This window comes from Triturus cristatus, chromosome 2_2 (genome assembly GCF_964204655.1).
Source record: "Triturus cristatus chromosome 2_2, aTriCri1.1, whole genome shotgun sequence".
NCBI classification, from domain to species: Eukaryota; Metazoa; Chordata; class Amphibia; order Caudata; family Salamandridae; genus Triturus; species Triturus cristatus.
In genome coordinates, this window is record NC_140582.1 from 1,232,015,666 (window position 1) to 1,232,036,932 (window position 21,267).

Genomic DNA, 21,267 nt, shown 5'->3' on the forward strand with positions numbered 1-21,267 from the left:
GTTTTATTTTTAGAAACAAGCAAGCCTGGCACAGGTAAGAATTGAATACTTTACAGTAATAAGTTGCTGAACAGTTTGAAAATGCAATAAAACGTGTACTTTGTTTGATTTACAGGGGATGCAGTATGTTGCAACGCTTAGCAAATACAGTACATTGAAATGAATAGGCTTTTCCAGTAAATTACAGGTAAGTTACTTTTTACGTTACTTTTTCAACTCACTGCTAGATACTTAGATTCAGCACTGGGACATTTCCTGCAAACAGGTAAGTAAATACGTTTTGGTTATTCGTGCGATTTTTAAAGAATATTTTTAGATTTCAAAACTCCACACTTCGAAACTTTTTGGAAGAAAGTTGTCAATGTTATCCTATGGAGAAAAAACAGGTTATCGGTTCACAGGTAAGTTATTGACTGTGAGAGTTAAGGTTCTGGGGTTAGACTCAGGGGTCCCACAGGGTCAGTGATGCACTCTTGTTACACCCTCACTCTCACTAGGACGGCCGGGTGCAGAGTGTTGAGGCCCAATGTTATCCAGTGGGGGATAAGGGGCCTCCGGTTGGCGGCTGCTGGCAAGCAGGCCACTGGGTTGTGGGAGCAAAGCTCCTAGGGTTTAGGTCAGGGCAAATGGGGAAACAAAGTAGCACAAAAGGTGCAACCTCAACGGCACTTGGGCGGCCAGGTGCAGGGTGCTGTTTCGAGGTTGTGTGCCCTGTTGATTTCAATGGAGAACCTCCGGTTTGCAAAAGCACTGCAGGCAGGTAGACAAAGGACTTCTGGGTGCGACCACCACTTCGAGAGGTAAGTTGGGAAGTTAAGGGTTGGTTAGGCACCATTGGTTTAGGCACACAAGGCCATGGGGCTTCGGGTGCAGGGGTGCCTTTTGGGATCGGATCTTCTTACCAGCTCTGGGTCGGGGTGAGGGGGGCTTTCTGGATTTAGGCTGCAGGTGTCGGCTGGAGGGTTGAGGCAGGTCAGGGGTCACCGGATCTAGGTTCAGGACAGCCGTGGAGACCTCCTTGTGGTGTTTTTTAACTCAAGCTCTGGCCGGGTTTGGCGGCTGCAGAGTGGGATGGATTCGCCGTCTCCGGCTGCTGCCAGAGGTTGCAGTTAAACAAATCCGGTGTTCACTGGAGAAGCAGTCTTTGGAAGTGAAGGCAGGCAGGTCCTCCGGGGTTTTCGAGGTTGCTGGCTGCAGGACACACTGGGATTTCGTAGGAGCAGGTCCGAGGGGACACAGGCCTGTAGGGCTGGGGCCAAGTCAGTGGGCGTCTTCCTCTTGTTAGCTGGCTTCACAGCTGTTCAGTCCTTATTCTTCTTTTCTTCTTGTCTTTATTGTATCCGAGGAAGCAAGGTTCAGGGTGCACCCTACATACTAGATTTAGGGGCGTTACAGGTAGGTAAAGGGCAGGGACCAATGAGTCCCTTCCCTGGGGTGGGTACACCCCCTATCGTGCCATCCTCCAGTGGGAGGGGGCAGGAGTCTGTCCCTGGTTGGCTAGGTCCCCCATCCTCAAGATGGCGGGGAATCAGAGTTGTGCTTCACCTCCCCTCCCCCACCTGAGCGGTGGGGTGGAGTTGGCAGAGGTGGGTGTGAGAAGTTGGCCTGATATATGCTGTCCACTAATTATAGTGGGCACCTTGTATCAGTCCAAACAACCCCTTATGGTGATAGGTTAAAGACAACTTTTATTGAAAGCTATCCTAGTGGTAGCTATGGAGAGCAGCCTTCAGGCTAAGTCTTGAAGGAATGTAAAGCAGCTTGTTTTACCAGTTTGTAATCTCCTGAATGACCAAATGAAAGGACAGCCACACCAGGTATATTTAAAATATATGTATTTAAGATAAAACACACCCCTCTAGTTTCTTTATGAGACTGGAGTTCGAAGTACTTAAGTTACAAGTTAGTAATAAACAGTATTAGCACAAATACACGTTTGGGCCCTAGGGGCGTACCAAATCATATACCAAAAAAGTGGTATAAGAACCACGACTGAACTAGACACTGGGCCTAGAGCCTGTAGAATCGCTGGGACCCCAAGGAACCACCCAAGGTAGGGACACAGGGGACCCACGGGGGCCGTGTGCAGTGTGTGAACACAGCAGCGGGTTCCGGTTAGCTTCTATGGGCAATATCGCAGTTGGAAATTTAAAGATTAGGGACACTTAGAATCGAGTCAGGACCAAACCCTTTTGGACTTAGGAAGTTCTAGGGCTAGCACCCACGGGAGCACCGGAATACTTGTGTTACCTCACCCAGGGAAGCCGGGTGCATAGGTGTCTTTTGGTGTCGGGTCGAGTCGTCAATTTCATTGGAAGCTGGCGAAAAATTGCTGCTGCCGTGAAGAGGAGAAGTGTCCAAAGCGATCCAAGCCTGGATCTAGAATGGAAGGAACCTGAAAGCAGAGGGGTCAGAGTCTGGGCCACTTACCAGTGACCAAGGGCACGATGGACCAATGCCCACAGATGTCGGGTGCTTCTGGTGAGTTGACGGGTGTCTTGACTCTTCAGCTACGAGGTCCAGGAGGCGCCAATGATGACTAGGAGCTGGATTTGAGCTGTTCCATGAAGTCTGTCGAGTGCTGCCATTTCATCGACCAGATTGGACCCAAGATGCCTTGGAAACGGCAAGTCACTTGGAATCAAAGAAAGAACGGCGGTGCAGACCAGCAAGGTCTGAGGGACTCACCCAGCGTGGGTAAGTCAGGGCACGTCTGGAGCAACCAGGAAAGCCCAATCAGAAGAGGAGTTGCATTCATGGGGACCTACTAGCCAACGGGCTAGCGATCGCGAAGGAGCCTCAAGCGGTCGCACTGGAAACTGGCCCACGGGTCACTCGGGGAGTGGAGGCCAGAATTCTTCAGTGCAGGAGATGCTCAAGGCTGGGGCTACTCGGAGCCCAAAGCACAACTTCGAGGAGGTCCAGGAAGATAGTGTTGCTGCAAAAGATCACAGTGCCCAGGGGTCATGGTTCCACGTCACCTACGATAGCCACAGGCCTCAGCTTTGCTGTGGACTCAGGTATAGTATCGGAGAAGTCTGGAAATCCACCTCTGATGATGCAAAGACTTTGGCGTCCGGCGCGAGCTTCAGTGATGCAGACAGGTCAGTTGCTTCTTTGGTGAGGGGAGTCACTCCTTGACCCCAAGGGAGATTTCTTCAGTCTTCTAGTCGGAATAGAAAGTCGAAGGTCCAGGATATATGTTGCAGAGTTTCATCCAGGGTAATCTAAAGTCTCAAGAACTGGGTTCCCATACTTATACCAAGTTTGGGGGTTGGACATACAGTAGGGACCCACCTATGGGAGGGTTTGGAAATAGGGGTGGTTACACCCATTTCCTTTCTCCAGTTTCGTGCCAGAGCAGGGGCAGGTTATGTTATGTTATGTTATGTTATACATTTATTTTTATAGCGCACGGCTACTCCAAAGGAGTGTCCCGGCGCTTTATCGAGGCAGCTCAGAATAAAAAACATAACACCATACAGCGAACAACTGAAAAAAAGAACAACAGAAATACTAAAGGTTAAAATGCCAGGTCTTCAGGCTCTTCCGAAAGTGAAGCAGATTAATAGAGGACCGTAGGGCCAAAGGGAGGGTGTTCCACAACTGAGGGGCCCTCAGACTAAAGGAGCGCCCTTCAGAGCGTGCCTTCCTAATTCGAGGAACCACAGCCAAGAACAGAGATTCGGATCGCAAGGATCTGACAGGGCGATAGAAGGCGAGCCTGCGTTGGAGGTATTTTGCGCCCACGCCAAAAAGCCCTTTATGCGCCAGCGTCAGAACTTTAAACATGATCCGCTTCCGGATGGGCAGCCAATGAAGCGACTGCAACAAACCGGAGGCTCCAGCTCGCCTATGGAAGCCAAAAATAGCGTGAGCTGCAGCGTTCTGCACAGCCTGCAGCCGCTGAACAAGATAGTCCGGGAGACCACTGTACAGGACATTAGCATAGTCCAATCTGGAACCAACCAAGGCCTGTACAGTGATCTTTCTGTGCTCTTCCGAGAGCAGAGGCAAAAACCTCCGGAGCATCTTGAGTAGCCCGAAGCAAGTGCCCGTTAGACCACGAACATGTGGCACCAGTGTCAGGCTATTATCCATCTTTACACCCAAATTCTTTGCCACCAGCGAAGCCAGGGCAGGGGGACACATATCCGACGGCCACCAGGCCCGCCAATCAGGGTCGAGGGAGCAGCCAAAAAACAACACCTCCGATTTATCAGAATTGGCCTTAAGGCCATTCGACTGGAACCAGCTAAAGACCGACTCCAAGCAGCCCCGGATGTTCTCCCCATCAAAAGCCTGATCCTTCCCACACGCGAAAAGCAGCTGCGTGTCATCGGCGTAGGAAACGATCTGGGCCCCAGAAGACTCCACCAGTGCCGCCAGAGGTGTCATAAAGATGTTAAAGAGAGTCGGGCTCAACACAGATCCCTGCGGAACACCGACTCCCAATGGCGGCATCTCGGCGGAGCTCGGAGAGGCCCAGACCGTTTGTCGGCGGCCCTCCAGGAAAGATGAAAACCAATCCAACACTGTCCCCCTCAGACCGATGTCATAAAGTCTGGCGAGAAGCATCTCGTGGGGGACGGTGTCAAAGGCCGCCGAGAGATCGAGCATGACAAGCATAGCGCGACCTCCAGAGTCCAGCGTCTCCCTAATGATCTCAGACACCTCTAACAGTGCCGTCTCCGTACTTAAATTAGTACGGAAACCGGACTGTGAAGGGTGTAGCAGATCACTGGACTCAAGAAAGCTGGAAAGAACGCCATGCACATGCTTCTCCGTGATCTTGGCCAGCGCCGGAAGGAGGGAGATCGGCCTGTAATTGGCCAATACCTCCGAGTCCAGCCCAGGCTTCTTGAGGAGGGGGATCACCATCGCCCTTTTCCAGGGCGATGGAACCTGCCCCTCCCTCAGAGACAAATTCACAAGTGGGTTGACCACAGGGTTGACCACAGTCGCCATCTTAGCCAGAAATTTGGCCGGGCAAGGATCTAATGGCGAACCCGACTTAAGATTGGCCAGAAGCGCCAAGGAAGCATCGGTGGAAATAGGTGGAAACTCTGCGAGGACCACAGCCTGTGAAGGCCACCACACCGGTCCCACCACCACGCTCGCATGCACCACGGCTGAGCCCACTGCGAAAGAGTCCTGAATGGACTTAATCTTATCCGTGAAAAATCTGGCCAGGTTACAGACCCACAACTCAGATGGAACCCCTTGGGGCAGGTTGGATCTGGGGGCTATAAACTCCCTAACTACCGCAAAGATCTCCTTGCATGAGTTTGAGGCGGCCTCAATCCTCCTGGCCAAGAAAACCTTTTTTTCACGGAGAATATCACAGTCGTAGGCTTTAACCCTTGACCTATAGGCCGCTCTGGCCTCCAGATCATAATGGAGGCGCCACGCCCTTTCTGCCACCTTGCATTGGCGACGAGTGGCCAGCAGTGCCTCAGTGAACCAGGGGTCCGAGACCCTCTTGATCATATTTCTCGGGGCCATAACTGGGGCAAGATCATCCAACCTCTCCGTCAACCACCCCTGTAGGGACTCAACGTCCTGCTCCAAGTTGCCTGATATAGGGCACGGATGGTCCTCGGCCGCCTGACTTAACATCTCAGGTGTAACTCTATGCAGAGCCCTCCGCGCCGTGCCATGCTGTCTCGGCCCACTACAAGGGGGTTTCTTGCTCGCTAATATCGAGAATCTGGCCAGCCTATGGTCAGTCCAAAGCACCGGAAGGAGCTCGATATCAAAGAGAGGGATTGAAGAGAAGACCTGGTCCAAGGTGTGTCCTTTATCATGAGTAGGACCTATGAGAAAAGGGGCAAGGCCCAGAGAAGCCGTGATATCCTGCAGTTTATTGGCATCCGAATCACCGGCAACATCCATATGGACGTTAAAGTCAGGTAGCTGAACTATGCACAGGGCCACCAAGTGTGCCCCCAGTGCAGGACTTCAAAGCACCCGAGAGTGTTCCCGCCCAGCCCCAATACACATCTGCCTGTCTGGGGAGGTGGTTACACCTCCCTGGGTCAGGAAACCTATTGTCCAGGCCTCCCCTGCCGGAGTTTCGGTCAGCAGCAGGAGGCCAGACCCGTGTCTGTGGCAGTGGCATCCATTTTGTGATGCCAGGGCTGTACAAAGTCCTACTGGGATAGACCAGTGTGAACATGTCTCTCCCTCTAGTAGGGTGGAATGCTACCCCCGCCGCCAGAACTGGCGGGGGAGTAGTATTCCAAAGCGTTTGACACCAAACACAACATGTTTCCGTGCAGCCAGTCCAAAGTAAGCATTTACCGCGAGGTTATAATGCACTTAAGAGTAGATGGACAGGCTGCACCACAAACAGCATCAGAGGAGGTACTCCTAACGCTGCAGAGGGGCTCTGCTCATGCAGAGGCAACCTCTCACATAAAAACCAAGCACTCTGCCTTCAGGATTGTTAAGGCCTGCCATAGGAGTGACTTATAGGTTTTATATGTGTGTGCAATGGTAGTGATATAGGTAGCCTATACCACTGTAAGGGGTGCAAGCACCACCTTACCCAGGCTGCAGTAGCAGACCTGTGGTGTCATTTTGGAGTGCTTCCCAGGGGTGGCATAATACATGCTTCAGCCCCTGGTAGGCCGCTGAGGTACCTATGCCCTAGGTACATAGTATACCATATACTAGGGGCTTATAAGGCACTCCAGAATCCAATTAGAAATGTACATATTGTACATAGAAACCATTTTAGAGAGGAAGAAGCTTGGCTGGGGTCCTGATTAGCAGGGCCACAGCCAGACTAAGGTAGAAAAACAGTGAAACACCAGCAAAAAGTGGGGGTACCCATGTGAAGCAGATCCTACTCTCCTACACAAACCCCCCAAACGTGGGGACATTAAACTAACCTTGACCAGTTGAGTCTTCATGTTCTAAGTGGAAATACCTAGAGAGTCCATCTGCACTGGCATGGTTACTCCCAGGTCTATGTTCCACTGTAAAGTCCTTCCCCTATAGGGAAATGGACCACCTAAGCAGTTTGGGCTTTTCACCCTTCATTTGTCTTAGCCATAAGAGGGGCTTATGGTCTGTCTGAACAAGGAAGTGAGTACCAAACAAGTATGGCCTCAACTTCTTCAGAGTCCAAACCACAGCAAAGGCCTCCCTCTCAATGGCTGACCAACGTTTCTCTCAAGGGATCAGTCTTCTGCTTATGAATGCTACTGGCTGATCCTGACCTTCCTCATTCAATTGTGATAGTACAGCCCCTACCCCCAGTTCAGATGCATCTGTTTGGACAATGAACTTCTTGGAGTAGTCAGGACTCTGCAGAATGGGAGCAGTGCACATGGCCTGCTTCAGGTCATCAAATGCCTTTTGACAGCTAGCTGTCCACTGAACCTTTTTGGGCATCTTTTTAGAAGTTAAGTCATTCAGGGGTGTCATTATTGATCCATACCCCTTGACAAATCTCCTATAGTACCCAATCAGGCCTAAGAAGGCTCTCACCTGAGTCTGGGTAGTTGGAGCAACCCAGTCCATGATGGTCTTGATTTTGCTCTGTAGTGGTTGAACCTGGCCTCCACCTACAAGGTGGCCCAGGTACACAACCTGACTCTGCCCTATCTGGCACTTAGTAGCCTTGATAGTTAGGCCTGCTTTTTGCAGGGCCTCCAAAACATTCCTCAGGTGGACCAGGTGATCCTCCCAGGTGGAGCGAAAGACAGCAATATCATCTAGATATGCTGCACTATAGTCTTCCAGGCCTGTAAGGATTTGATTCACCAACCTTTGGAAAGTGGCAGGTGCATTCTTCAAACCAAAGGGCATTGCCACAAATTGATAGTGCCCACTAGGGGTAGAAAATGCTGTCTTTGTCTTTGCATCATCAGCTAGTCTGATCTGCCAGTAGCCAGCTGTCAGGTCAAATGTGCTTAGAAACTTGGCTAAGGCCAAAGTATCTATTAGCTCATCTGCCCTGGGGATGGGATGGGCATCAGTCCAAGTGACTGCATTGAGACCCCTGTAGTCTACACAAAACCTCATCTCTATCTTACCATCTGTGGTGTGAGGTTTAGGTACCAGGACTACTGGACTAGCCCAAGGGCTAACTGAGGGTTCATTAACTCCCAAATCCAACATCTTTTGGACTTCTGTCCTTATACAGGCCTGACATGGACAGGTTGCCTGTAGATCGTATTCTTCACAGGCAAACTGTCCCCAGTGTCCACTTCATGAGTGCACCAGGTGGTCTGACTTGGAGTCAGAGAAAATATATGTCTGAACTGGCTGAGAAGTTTTCTGCAGTCAGTTTGCTGCTGGGCAGTGAGGCTGCCTGCCAAGGCTACACCATCAACTGACCCATCATCAGGGTTCTGTGAAAGCAGGTCAAGGAGTGGGTCACTCTCTTCTTCCTGTCCTTCATCACTAGCCATGAGCAAGCCCATGTCTGCCCTGTCAACATATGGTTTAAGTCTGTTGACATGAAGTACCCTATGGGGACTCCTAGGGGTTCCAAAGTCTACCAAGTAGGTAACCTCCCCTTTTTGTTCGACAATTGTATGGGGGCCACTCCATTTGTCCTGGAGGGCTGCTGGGGCCACAGGCTCCAACACCCACACTTTCTGTCCTGGCTGGTAAATAGTCAATACAGCCTTTTGGTCATGCCAGGCTTTTTGCGGTATACTCAGCCATCCTGTAGCGGAGACCAAGTACATAGTCCACTATGTCCTGTTTCGGGGGCTTGAGAGGTAACTCCAATCCTTCCTTAACCAGACATAATGGACTCCTGGCAGGGTGACCAAACAAAAGTTCAAAAGGGCTGTAGCCAACCCCCTTTTGAGGCACCCCCCTGTATGCAAATAAAAGGCAGGGCAAGAGTATGTCCCATCTTCGCCTAAGCTTTTCTGGGAGTCCTTTAATCATGCCCTTTAAGGTTGTGTTGAACCTTTCAACTAAACCATTGCATTGTGGGTGGTAGGGTGTGGTGAACTTGTAGTTCACTCCACACTCCTTCCACATAGCAGTCAAGTAACTAGACATGAAGTTTGTATCCCTGTCAGATACTACCTCCTTAGGAAAGCCTACTCTTGAGAATACACTCAAGAGAGCTCTTGCCACCACAGGTGCTGTGGTGGTCCTTAGGGGAATTGCCTCTTGGTACCTGGTGGCATGATTCACCACCACCAGTATAAAACTGTGCCCAGATGCTGTTTGAGGATCCATGGGACCAACAATGTCAATCCCAACCCTCTCAAAGGGAACCCCCCACCACAGGTAGTGGTATTAGGTAGGCCTGGGCGAAGCACTACGCTACGCTCGCGTAGTTTGCGAAGTTCGCGCTACTTCGCACTACGCGAACTGCACGTAGCACAGTGCGAACACGCGTAGCGTAGTGTTGCGTAGTGCTGCGGTCATTTTTTGCTTGCTCGCGGTCCTCAACGTCAAGTTGGCGACCGCGAGCAAGCAAAATGACATCCCGGCGAGACTTTTTCCTTGTTCGCGATCGCGAGCATGGAAAATAAACCTCCCGGCGAGATTCCCAACGCGAGGAGGTCAGGTTTCTCATTGCGAGGGGTCGCGTATGCTCGCGACTGCTCGCGATGAGAAACTACCAGTTCGCGTTGAGAAAGCTGCCACTCGAGTAAAAATCTACTCGAGCAGCAGAAAACTACAGCTCGCACTGTGCAAGATGCCATTTTCAATGATTGCACAGTGCCGGTTGCTTGTCCGCACTGTGCAATCATTGAAAACAACATCTTGCACAGTGCGAACATGTTACTACGCAGTTCGCGAAGTGCTACGCGTAGCTCGCGTAGTGCGAACTTCACTTTGCGTAGCTTCGCGAAGTGCTACTTCGCGAACTACGCCCACCCTTAGTATTAGGGAGGCCTTTGTGGTTTCACCTGCCTTGCCACTGGCTTGGCAGGTCACACAGGAACTCCTTAGTGTCTTCAGACATGTGGAGCCAGTGAAAGTGAGGGACAATTCTGTCCCAAGTCTTGTTCTGGCCCAGGTGTCCTGCTAGGGGAATATCATGGGCTAGTGTCAATAGGAAGCCCCTAAACTTCAGAGGTATAACCAACCTCCTGGCTGCACCAGGCTTGGGGTCTCAACTCTCTGAGTAAAGGAGTCCATCATCCCAATAAAAGTTATGGGTGCCACTAGCATTCCCAGCAGCCTCATCAGCAGCTTGCTTTCTGAGGGGTTCAAGAGAGGGGCAGGTAGTCTGCTCCTAGCCCAGATCAGACCTGGAAGGGCCCCCTGTCCCCAAGAACTCAACCTGGTCAGGTTCAAGCTCCTCTGGGACAGTTCCTTCTTCAGGCTCAAGATCATCTCCCTGAGGAGACTGATCAGCATTCTGAGTCAGGTGGGAAGGCTCTGCCTTAACCCTACTGCTTCTCCTCTTATGAGGCACCTGGTCCATTTTTCCAGAATCCAGGGCCTGTCCAGCTTTAGACATTTTGGCCTGTGACCTAGTCACAGCAAAGACATGAGCAGGGATCCCTAACATTTCTGCATGTCCTGAGCTTCACTTCAGCCCAAGCTGAAGTCTCTAGATCATTGCTAAGCAAGCATTGTACTGGTAGGTCTGCACTTACCACAACCTTCCTAAGGCCAGTTACCCCTCCCGAGGAGAAGTTAACAACTGCCAGAGAATAGTCTGTTCTGACATTGCTAGCATTGGTCACTTGGTACATTTCACCAAGTATAATCTGCCCAGGATCCACAAGATCTTTTGTCACCGTTGTGACACTTGATCCTGTGTCCCTGAATGCCCAAGCCTCTACTCCATTTATTAAAGGCTGCTGTCTTTATTTGCCCAGGTTACTGGGACTCACAAAGGGGGACATATCCATGCCCCCATCACAGACAAGCAAAGCCTGAGTTGCAACTCTGACTAGGCCAGAGTCCATCTCAGAACCCAGGATCAACCCTAATACACCCTTATTCTGAACATTGCCACCACCCATTGTAGCTGTACTAGGGGGAACAGTTGCCTTAGAGGCAATGGTGGCTGGAGTACTCTTTGGACTTGGTGCAGTTGTGAGAAGTTGGCCTGATGTATGATGTCACTAGTTCTAGTGTACACCTTATATCAGTCCAAACAACCCTTATGGTGATTGGTTGTAAAGTCAACCTTATAGACCAGCTATCCTAGTGGTAGCATGGACAAGAGCAGTCTTAGGCTAAACTCTGAATGGCATGTGAAGCCAGCTGTGATACCATATATAATCCCTTGAATACCAAATGAAAGGACACCACAACAGATATATATACAAATAGAATGTATTTATTCTAGTCAAAACATCAGCACTCTTTATGAGATTTGAGGTAAGTACAACACAGTCTTATTTAAGCATACATTAAGTCACACAGGTAAGTAATACAGTTAGGCCCTAGGGGCCACGCAAACCATATACTAAAGAAGTGGTATAAGGACCACTGTCACGGAAATAGAATAGGCCTAGGGAATCGCTGGGGCTACACTACACTACCAACTGTTAGGAAGTGGGAGGCCCACAGGATTCAGGTGCAGAGTGGAAACACTCATGCGTAATGCGTATAATCGATAGAAATAGTACAGTTCTGAAATAAGCAGTTTTAGGACACTTCTGGAGCAACTAGGAAGTCGAGACTCGGAAACTAGACCCTAGGATAGTCACTACCCTTGTGAGCACCGAAGTACCCAAGTTACCTAGCCCACAGGCTGCGGGTGCATAGGTGTGAACTTGCGTTGGGTTTCGTCGTGGACTTCTATGGATGCCTGAAGGAAAGTTGCTGACAGGCAGTCAGTGCAGCGTGTCCGGTGGATCCCAAGGCCGGGATCAAGAAGGAAGGGTACCTGCAAGCAGAAGGGACAGAGTCAAGGTCACTAGCCAGTGACCACGTGGAACCAGGAAGGAACCAGGCGATGTCGTGAAGATTGCAGGTGAAGGGTGAAGCTTGTCGCAGCAGCCACGGGTACCAGGAGATGTCGAGGATGACCAGGACCAGGAGGCGAGCTGTCCCACGAAGGCTCTTGCTGTCGGCGACGTCGAAGTCGAACTAGGACTCACCAAGCCTTGGCAAGCGGAACCCACGAAGAATGGAGGACTTGCTTCTGGTGCAGACCAGGAAGGTCTGGGGTGCTTCTCTTTTGCAAGGAAGCGGGAGCCAATCTGGAGGAGCCAAACCAGCAGTGAAGATTTAAAGGTGTGTCGTCGCAAAGGCCGCTAGCCAACGGGCAAGCAACCGGACAGACGCGGCAAGCAGGAAAATGCAGAAGGGCCCCATGCAGGACTCGTGGAGTGTGGGGGGCTGATCTTCGGTGCAGATGGTGCTTGGGGTTGGGGCTTCTCAATCCCCGGTGCACAACTTCGAGGGTACCTCAGAAGCTGCGCAGGAAGATACTCGCCACTTTTCCCAGGTAGCCGGTCCCACGTCTCTGGTCGCCTCCGCGGATCTCAGCTCGGCTGTGGGTGTGGATCAGGGATCGGAGAAGTCTGGAAGTCAAGGCTCTGGTCGGGCTCTGCAGTCGGTCCCTCGTAGAACTTAGCAAAGCAAAGGGTAAGTCTCTTGATGGTGCCTGTTTGCACAGGGTAGCCACTCCTTGGCCACAAGGGAGATTCTTCAGTCTTCTTCTTTCGTCGAATGTCGAAGGTCCAGAGTTTCTGTTCAAGTTGCAGGTTCAGGATAATCTAATCTCCTGAGGCCCAGCTACCACTCTTATACTAATCTGGGGGTCTGGGTTGCCTGCTAGGTCACGCCTTATGGGTGGGACCTGGGAGGGGGGTGGTTACACCCCCTTCCCTTTGTCCAGTTTCGCGCCAGGACTGGGGCTGGTGTGCCCCAGCACCGGTTTGAACTGGACTATGCATGGGACACCTTGTGTGCCCCAGGCAGTGTCTCGTTTCATTCATCCCTCCCTGCCCCAATACACTAAGGCCTGTCTGGGGTGGTGCTCGCACCTCCCAAGGCAGGAAACCTATTGTCCAAGCCTCCCATGCCGGGATCACTCCCAGCAGCAGGAGGTCAGACTTGTGTCGTGGCAGCAGCATCCATTTTGTGATGCTGGGGCTCTGGTTAACTTTAACCGGGTAAGTAGGTTTCAACATGTCTTCTCCCTCTAGAAGGGAGGGATAATATCCTCATCCCCAGAAATGGGATGGGGGTATTATTCCAAAGTGTTAGACACCTTACACGACATGTTTTGATAAAGCCAAACCATAGTTACCATAACCGTTTAAGATTATAAGGCACTTTAAGAGTATATGGTAGGCTATATCATAGAACAGCTGTAAGGACATGGTTCCGAAAGCTGCAGACAGGCTCAGCTCATGCTAGAGCACCATCTCACATGTTACCAAGCACTCTGCCTCCAGGATTGTTAAGGCCTGCCATAGGAGTGGCTGATAGGTACACATGTGTCTATATGTAAGATAGGTATAGGAATACTACACCTAAACAAGGAGTGATTACACGACCTTGCCCCAGCTGAGTGATCAGCCAGTTGTGTCATTATGGAAGGCCAGGCCAGGGGTGGCATAATACATGCTGCAGCCCCTGGTAGGCCTAGGGTACACCTATGCCCTGGGTACCTAAGGTACACTGTACAGGGTCCAATAAGGTGATCATTTCCAAATGGGTTATGCACCTAAAGTACATAATATTAATTTAGAGAGAGAACAGCAGGGCTGTGTGTCTGATTAGCAGGCCCACAGCCACATCTAAGTCGAAAACCAGTAAAGCAAAAGCAAAAAGTGGGGGTGAACATAGAAAGCAGACCCTACTCTCCTACAACAGTCACTGGTCCAGTGAGTTTCTCTTTACAGATTTTGCACAAAGGTTTCTTTTGGCCTTTTCCCTTATTAGACTGTGACTCCCCACCTGAAGAAGATTTTTGAGACCCCTGAGAAGAATTCTGGTCTTTACACTTGTCCCCACCCTTGTCAGAGTTCTTAGAATCCTGCTTCTTTGGGTCACCACCTTGATTCTGTACCTTCTGCCTCACCCTGGTTCTGACCCATTTGTCTGCCTTCTTTCGCAATTCTTGGGGAGAGGTCAGATCAGAGTCTACCAGATACTGGTGCAACAGCTGATTTTGACAGTTATTAGGAATCTGCTCCCTCATTATCAGATTGTACAATCCTATGAAGTCACACACTTTACTGCCCAATAACCAACCTTCCAGAGCCTTAGCAGCACAGTCAACAAAGTCCACCCAGTCTTGATTTTGTGCTTTTTGGGTATTTCTGAAATGTAACCTGTATTGTTCAGTGGTTAGGCCAAACCCATCTATTAGTGCACTTTTCAAGACCTGGTAATCATCAGCATCCTCTTCTCTTACAGTGAGGAGCTTATCTCTACCTTTGTCTGCAAAGGAGAGCCATAAGATTGCTGCCCACTGACCTTGAGGGTCCTTCTGTACTTTACAGGCCCTCTCCAAGGCAGTTATTCATTTGTGGATGTCATCCCCACTCTGGTAGGGAGGGACAATCTTACTTAGGTTTCTATGGTCATAAGACCTCTCCCTATCTCTAGGGAAATTGCTGCCACCAAGGAACTCTAGTCCCTCCTTTTTTCTAGCTCTGTAGAGCTCTAGGGCTTCTCTATCTAAGGCCATCTGCTGCTTTCTGAGGTTGAACTTGTCTTGCTCATACTTCAGCAGTCTCTCTCTCCTCTCCTGGGAGGTTTCTCTCCCTCTGTGAGAAGAGACAGAGGTTCCTATAGAGGCGTTAGACTGGACAGATCCCCTTTACAGAGATCTATCCCTTCTAGCCCTACTTTCAGTTCTACCTGGAGGAATAAAGGAAAGAGCATTATTGTCATCCTCCTCATCCAGGAGAGCTGGGTTCACCAGAGTCTGGTCATTGTCACCAGTCTGGTCAGCGTCAGAGGTAGGGTCAGGGGAGTTTCCACCCCTAGGCCCACCCTCACCTGCTGCCCCACCCACACTGCCTACCCCATCAGACCCACTAGGCCCTGAGATATCATCCAGCTTAAGTATATTTAGGAGATGCTGGGTGGTTGGGCTTTTGCCTGTCTTCAGCTTCCTAATGGAACATAAGGCCCTAAGCTGAGCAAAGGAGAGATCCTCATATTTATAGGGAAGGAGCTCACTGGCTCCTGGTAGGGACCCACTGGTTCCTGGCTGGTTAGACATTACTAATGTGGTGTGGTGTATTGCACTACTTACACTAGTGTGGCCTAATAAACTCTCTTGAGTTGTAGAAAGGGTGTGCTATCCCTTTACACACAACTCTAAGTTCAGTAGGACTTACTGTAGCTAAACTTGATATTATATGTACCTAAGGTACCTTTAGTGGTTTTCAATTGATCAATTCAATTGGGATTATCTGGTAAAACAATAGCAAGCTGGAATCCCACACGCTGCACACCAATGTGAGAAGGTGGCCTGATATATGCTGTCTACTAGTTATAGTGGGCACCTTGTATCAGTCCAAACAACCCCTTATTGGTTATAGGTTAAAGACAACCTTTATTGAAAGCTATCCTAGTGGTAGCTATGGAGAGCAGCCTTCAGGCTAAGTCTTGAAGGAATGTAAAGCAGCGTCTTTTACCAGTCGATAATCTCTTGAGTCACTAAATAAAAGATATCCACACCAGGTATACATATAAAATATATGTATTTATTACTAAACACACCCTCCTAGTCTCTTTATAAGACTAGAGGTCAAAACACATAAGTTACACTTCAATAATCACAGTAAAATATCACAAATACACATTAGGCCCTAGGGGCGAGCCAAACCATACACTAAAATAGTGGTATAAGAACCACAACTTAACTAAACACAAGGCCCAGAGCCTGTAGAATCGCTGGAACCAAGGAACCACCCAAGGTAGTGACACAGGTGACCCACGGGGCCGTGTGCAGTGTGTGAACACAGCCGCAAGCTCCTGTTCGCTTCTATGGGCAAAGTCGTGGTTAGATTTTTAAAGATTAGGGACACTTAGAAATGAGTCAGGAACAAACCCTTTTGGACTTAGGAAGTTCTAGGGCTAGCACCCATGGGAGCTCTGGAGTTCTCGTGTTACCTCACCCAGGGAAGCCGGGTGCATAGGTGTCTTTTGGTGTCGTGTCGCGTCGTCGATTTCAATGGAAGCTGGCGAAGAAGTGCTGCTGCCGTGAAGAGGAGAAGTGTCCGAAGCGATCCAAGCCTGGATATAGAATGGAAGGAACCTGAAAGCAGAGGGGACAGAGTCTGGGTCACTTACCAGTGACCAAGGGCACGATGGACCAATGCCCACAGATGTCGGGTGCTTCAGGTGAGTTGACGGGTATCTTGACTCTTCAGCCACGAGGTCCAGGAGGCACCGATGACAACCAGGAGCTGGATTCGAGCTGTCCAGACTAAGTCTGTCGAGTGCTGTGGTATCGGCGACCAGATTGGACCCAACAAGCTTTGCAAACTGCAAGTCACTTGGAATCAGAGAAAGGATGGCGGTGCAGACCAGCAAGGTCTGAGGGACTCACCCAGTGAGGGTAAGTCAGGGCACCTCTGGGGCAACCAGGAAAGCCCAATCAGAAGAGGAGTTGCCTTCGTGGGGACCTACTAGCCAATGGACTAGCGTTCGTGAAGGAGCCTCAAGCGGTCGCACTGGAAACTAGCCTACGGGTCACTCGAGGAGTGGAGGCCAGAAATCTTCGGAGCAGGAGATGCTCACGGCTGGGGCTACTCGGAGCCCAAAGCACATCTTCGAGGAAGACCAGGAAGATGATGGAGCTGCAAAAGATCACGGTGTCCAGGGGTCCCGGTTCCACGTCACCCACAATAGCCACGGGCCTCAGCTTTGCTGTGGAGTCAGGGTAGCCTGGGGGAAGTCTGAAAATCCACCTCTGGTTTTGCAAAGACTTCGGCGTCCGGCGGGAGCTTCAGCGATGCAGACAGGTCAGTTGCTTCTTTGGTACCTGCCAAGCAGGGGAGTCACTCCTTGACCCCAAGGGAGCTTTCTTCAGTCTTTAAGTCGGAATAGAAAGTCGAAGGTCCAGGATATATGTTGCAGAGTTTTGTCCAGGGTAATCAAAAGTCTCAAGGACTGGGTTCCCATACTTATACAAAGTTTGAGGGTTGGACATACTCTAGGGACCCACCTATGAGAGGGTTTGGAAAGAGGGGTGGTAACACCCATTTCCTTTGTCCAGTTTCGCACCAGAGCAGGGGCAGGTAGCCCCTGCAACCGGTTTGAACTAGACTATGCACAGGGACACCAAGTGTGCCCCCAGCGCAGGACTTCAAAGCACCAGAGAGTGCTCCCGTCCAGCCCCAATACACATCTGCTGTCTGGGGAGGTGGTTACGCCTCCCTGGGACAGGACACCTATTGCCTAGGCCTCCCGTGCCGGAGTTTCGGTCAGCAGCAAGACACCAGACCTGTGTCTGTGGCAGTGGCATCCATTTTGTGATTCCAGGGCTGTAGAAAGTTCTACCGGGTTAGACCAGTGTGAACATGTCTCTCCCTCTAGAAGGGTGGAATGCTACCCCCACCGCCAGAACTGGCAGGGGGTAGTATTCTTAAGCGTTTGATACCAAACACGACATGTTCCCGTGCAGCCAGTCCAAAGTTAGCATTTAGCGCGAGGTTATAATGCACTTAAGAGTATATGGTCAGGCTGCACCACAAACAGCATCAGAGGAGGTACTCCGAACGCTGCAGAGGGGCTCTGCTCATGCAGGGGCACCCTCTCACATAAAAACCAAGCACTCTGCCATCAGGATTGTTAAGGCCTGCCATAGGAGTGACTTATAGGTTTTATATCTGTGTGCAATGGTAGTGATGTAGGTAGCCTATACCACTGTAAGGGGTGCAAGCACCACCTTACCCAGGCTGCAGTAGCAGATCAGTGGTGTCATTTGGAGTGCTTCCCAGGGGTGGCATAATACATGCTTCAGCCCCTGGTAGGCCTCTGAGGTACCTATGCAATAGGTACATAGTATACCATATACTAGCGGCTTATAAGGCACTCCAGAATCCAATTATAAATGTACCTAATGTACATGGAAACCATTTTAGAGAGGAAGCAGCTAGGCTGTGGTCCTGATTATCAGGGCCACAGCCAGACTAAGATCGAACAACAGTGAAACACCAGCAAAAAGTGGGGGTACCCATGTGAAGCAGATCCTACTCTCCTACAGTGGGCACACCTCTTCCCCTTACTTGTTTTTCCTGCTGGTTTTCCTGCCCAAAGTGGGGGGTAGAACCAGTGTGGACCAGTTGGTAAAAGCAGCAAATGGTGTGGAGAGGCTCACAAAGGCAACATGCCTTTGGAGCTTCCCCTTCGTGAGCCCTGCCCATCCTGGGGAGGAGGCTTGGCACCTCGTCCCAGGATGTGCATTGTTTCAGGCCCCCAAGCGTAGCAGGCTCTCGACCCAGGGGTCCAGAAACATGTCTGTTGGTGGCAGCCTAAGCAGCCACTCAGTCGGGTCAATAGAAGTTGGTTGAGTTTCAGGGGGCATCTCTAAGATGCCCTCTGTTGTGCATTTTACAATAAAACTCACACTGGCATCAGTGTGGGTTTAATGTGCTGAGAAGTTTGATACCAAACTTCCCAGTCTTCAGTGTACCCATTATGGTGTTGTGGAGTTCGTAATGACAAACTCCTAGCACCATACACTCTTAATGGCAGCACTGCAGATACAATGCCCAAGAATGGACTTGGGCACTGTAGGGGTACAGGGCTCGTGCACCTGTACCCTCACCACTTGTATAGTGCACCCTGCCAGAGGGGTGACTGATCTATGCCAGGGCAGTGGTTTGTGGGTATGGCACACAGGGATATGTGCCATTTCGACTCTTCACTTTGTTCTGCACCAAGACACGCAGCTTCCAAAGGCAGTGTGTGTGTGTGCCAGGGTACAGGACCTCTAAGGGTGGCACAATAAGTGCTGCAACCCTTAGAGGCCTACTCTGGTCACAGTGCCCTGGGTACCTGTGGTGCCATTTACCAGGGGCTGACATGTGGCCAGAGATGCCCATTGGGTTTAGGCTTCGATGCAATTTTAGGGAATGAACATAGGCCCTGGGTACCTGATTAGCAGGAGCCCAGGGCACACTCAGTCAAAGAACATCAGCAATTCAGCAAAAAGTGGGGGCATACCATGCAAGAAAGAGGGCACTTTCTCACACAACCCCCCACCCCGAAATCAAAGATGATGAGACTAACCTTTACCTAGAGAGTCTTCATTGTCTAAGTGGAAGATTCTGGATAGTCCATCTGCATTGGCATGGGCAGTCCCAGGTCTGTGTTTCACTTCAAAGTCCATTCACTGTAGTGAGATTGACCACCTCAACAGTTTAGGATTTTCTCCTTTCATTTCATTAGCCACCTGAGAGGTCTGTGATAAGTTTGAACTAGAGTGCCAAACAAGTATGGTCTCAACTTCTTCAGGGACCAAACCACAGCAAAGGCATCCCTCTCAATGGCACTCCAACGCTGCTCCCTGGGGAGAAACCTCCTGCTTATGAAAGCAACAGGTTGATCTTGGCCTTCATCAATGTTCTGTGATAAGACTGCTCCTATCCCTAACTTAGTGGCATCAGTCTGCACTATGAACTGCTTGGCATAATCTGAAGCCTTCAGAATTGGTGCTGAGCACATTACTTCTTTCAGGGTGTCTAAAGCCTTTTGGCAACTAACTGTCCAGTTAGCCTTCTTGGGCATTTTCTTGGAGGTGAGTTCTGTGAGGGGAGTCACAATGGACCCATATCCCTTCACAAACCTCCTGTAGTACCCAGCCAAGCCAAGGAATGCCCTGCAAGTCAAGACCCAAGGGTCTGGGTGGTTGGAGCTGCCCAGTCCAGGATGGCCTGGATCTTGGGCTGTAAGGGCTGTACCTGACCTCCACCAACAAGGTGGCCCAAGTACACCACAGTGCTCTGCCCTATCTGGCATTTGGATGCCTTGATAGTTAGTCCTGCAGTTTGCAGGGCTTTTAAAACCTTCCCAAGGTGGATCAGGTGATCCTGCCAGGTGGAACCTAAGACAGCAATATCATCAAGATAAGCTGCATTAAAGGACTCCAACCCAGCAAGTTCTTGATTCACCAACCTCTGTAAGGTGGCAGAGGCATTCTTTAAACCAAAGGGCATAATAGTGAACTGATAGTGCCCATCAGGTGTGGAGAATTTTTTTTTTTTTTTGCTCCAGGGGGCATGCCAAAATTGCCAGTACCCTGCAGTTAATTCAAATGTACTTAGAAATTTGGCTGCACCCAATTTGTCCATCAACTCTTCTGCTCTTGGGATAGGGTGAGCATCTGTATTGGTGACTGAGTTGAGCCCCCTATAGTCCACACAGGACCTCATTTCTCTCTTTCCACCCTGTGGATGAGGTTTGGGGACTAGAACCACTGGACTGGCCCAGGGGCTCTCAGAGGGTTCAATAACCTCTAACTCCAACATCTTGCTGACTTTAGCCCTCATGCTTTCCTTGACTTGGTCTGATGTCGATAGATTTTGTTCTTGACAGGTGCACTGTCACCAGTGTCCACATCATGTGTACACCAGGGGACAAGGAAAAGAGTTTAGCATAATGTTGCAAGACTTGCTTGCAGTCAGTCTGCTGTTGGGCAGAGAGGGTGTCTGAAAAGACAACTCCATCTACTGACCCTTCTTTTGGGCTGCATGAGAGGAGGTCAGGGAAAGGTTAACTCTCTGTTTCCTGCTCCTCATCAGTCACCATCCGCATGGTGATGTCAGCCCTGTCGTTGTAGAGCTTTAGGAGGTTTACATGGATATCCCTTTTGGGTGTCCTGCTTGTGCCCAGGTCAACCAAGGAGGTGACCTCACTCTTTTTTTCTAGGATAGGGTTAGGGCCACTATTCTGTCCTGGAGTGCCCTTGGTGCCACTGGCTCCAAAACCCACACATTTTGCCCAGGTTAAAATTCAGCTTTTTGGTCATACCAGTGCTTCTGAAGCTCCTGGCTGGCCTCAAGATTTTTGGATGCCTTTTCCATGTACTCAGCCATTCTGGACCTTAGGCCAAGGATATAGTCCACAATATCTTGTTTGGGTTCTTGGACAGGCTTCTCCCAACCCTCTTTTATAGGACAGAGTGGTCCCCTTACAGGATGGCCAAACAGAAGTACAAAGGGGGAAAACCCTACTCCCTTCTCTGGCACTTCTCTGTAAGCGAAAAGCCACTCATCCACTGCCTCTCTTGCCCCTGCCAAGGAATGTTGGTGCCCGTTAATGGCTCCTGGTCTTCCAGAGAGTCTCCTGGTCAATGCAGCTGCAAATTCAAGGGCACCACCAAGCTCCTGCATTCCAGACATC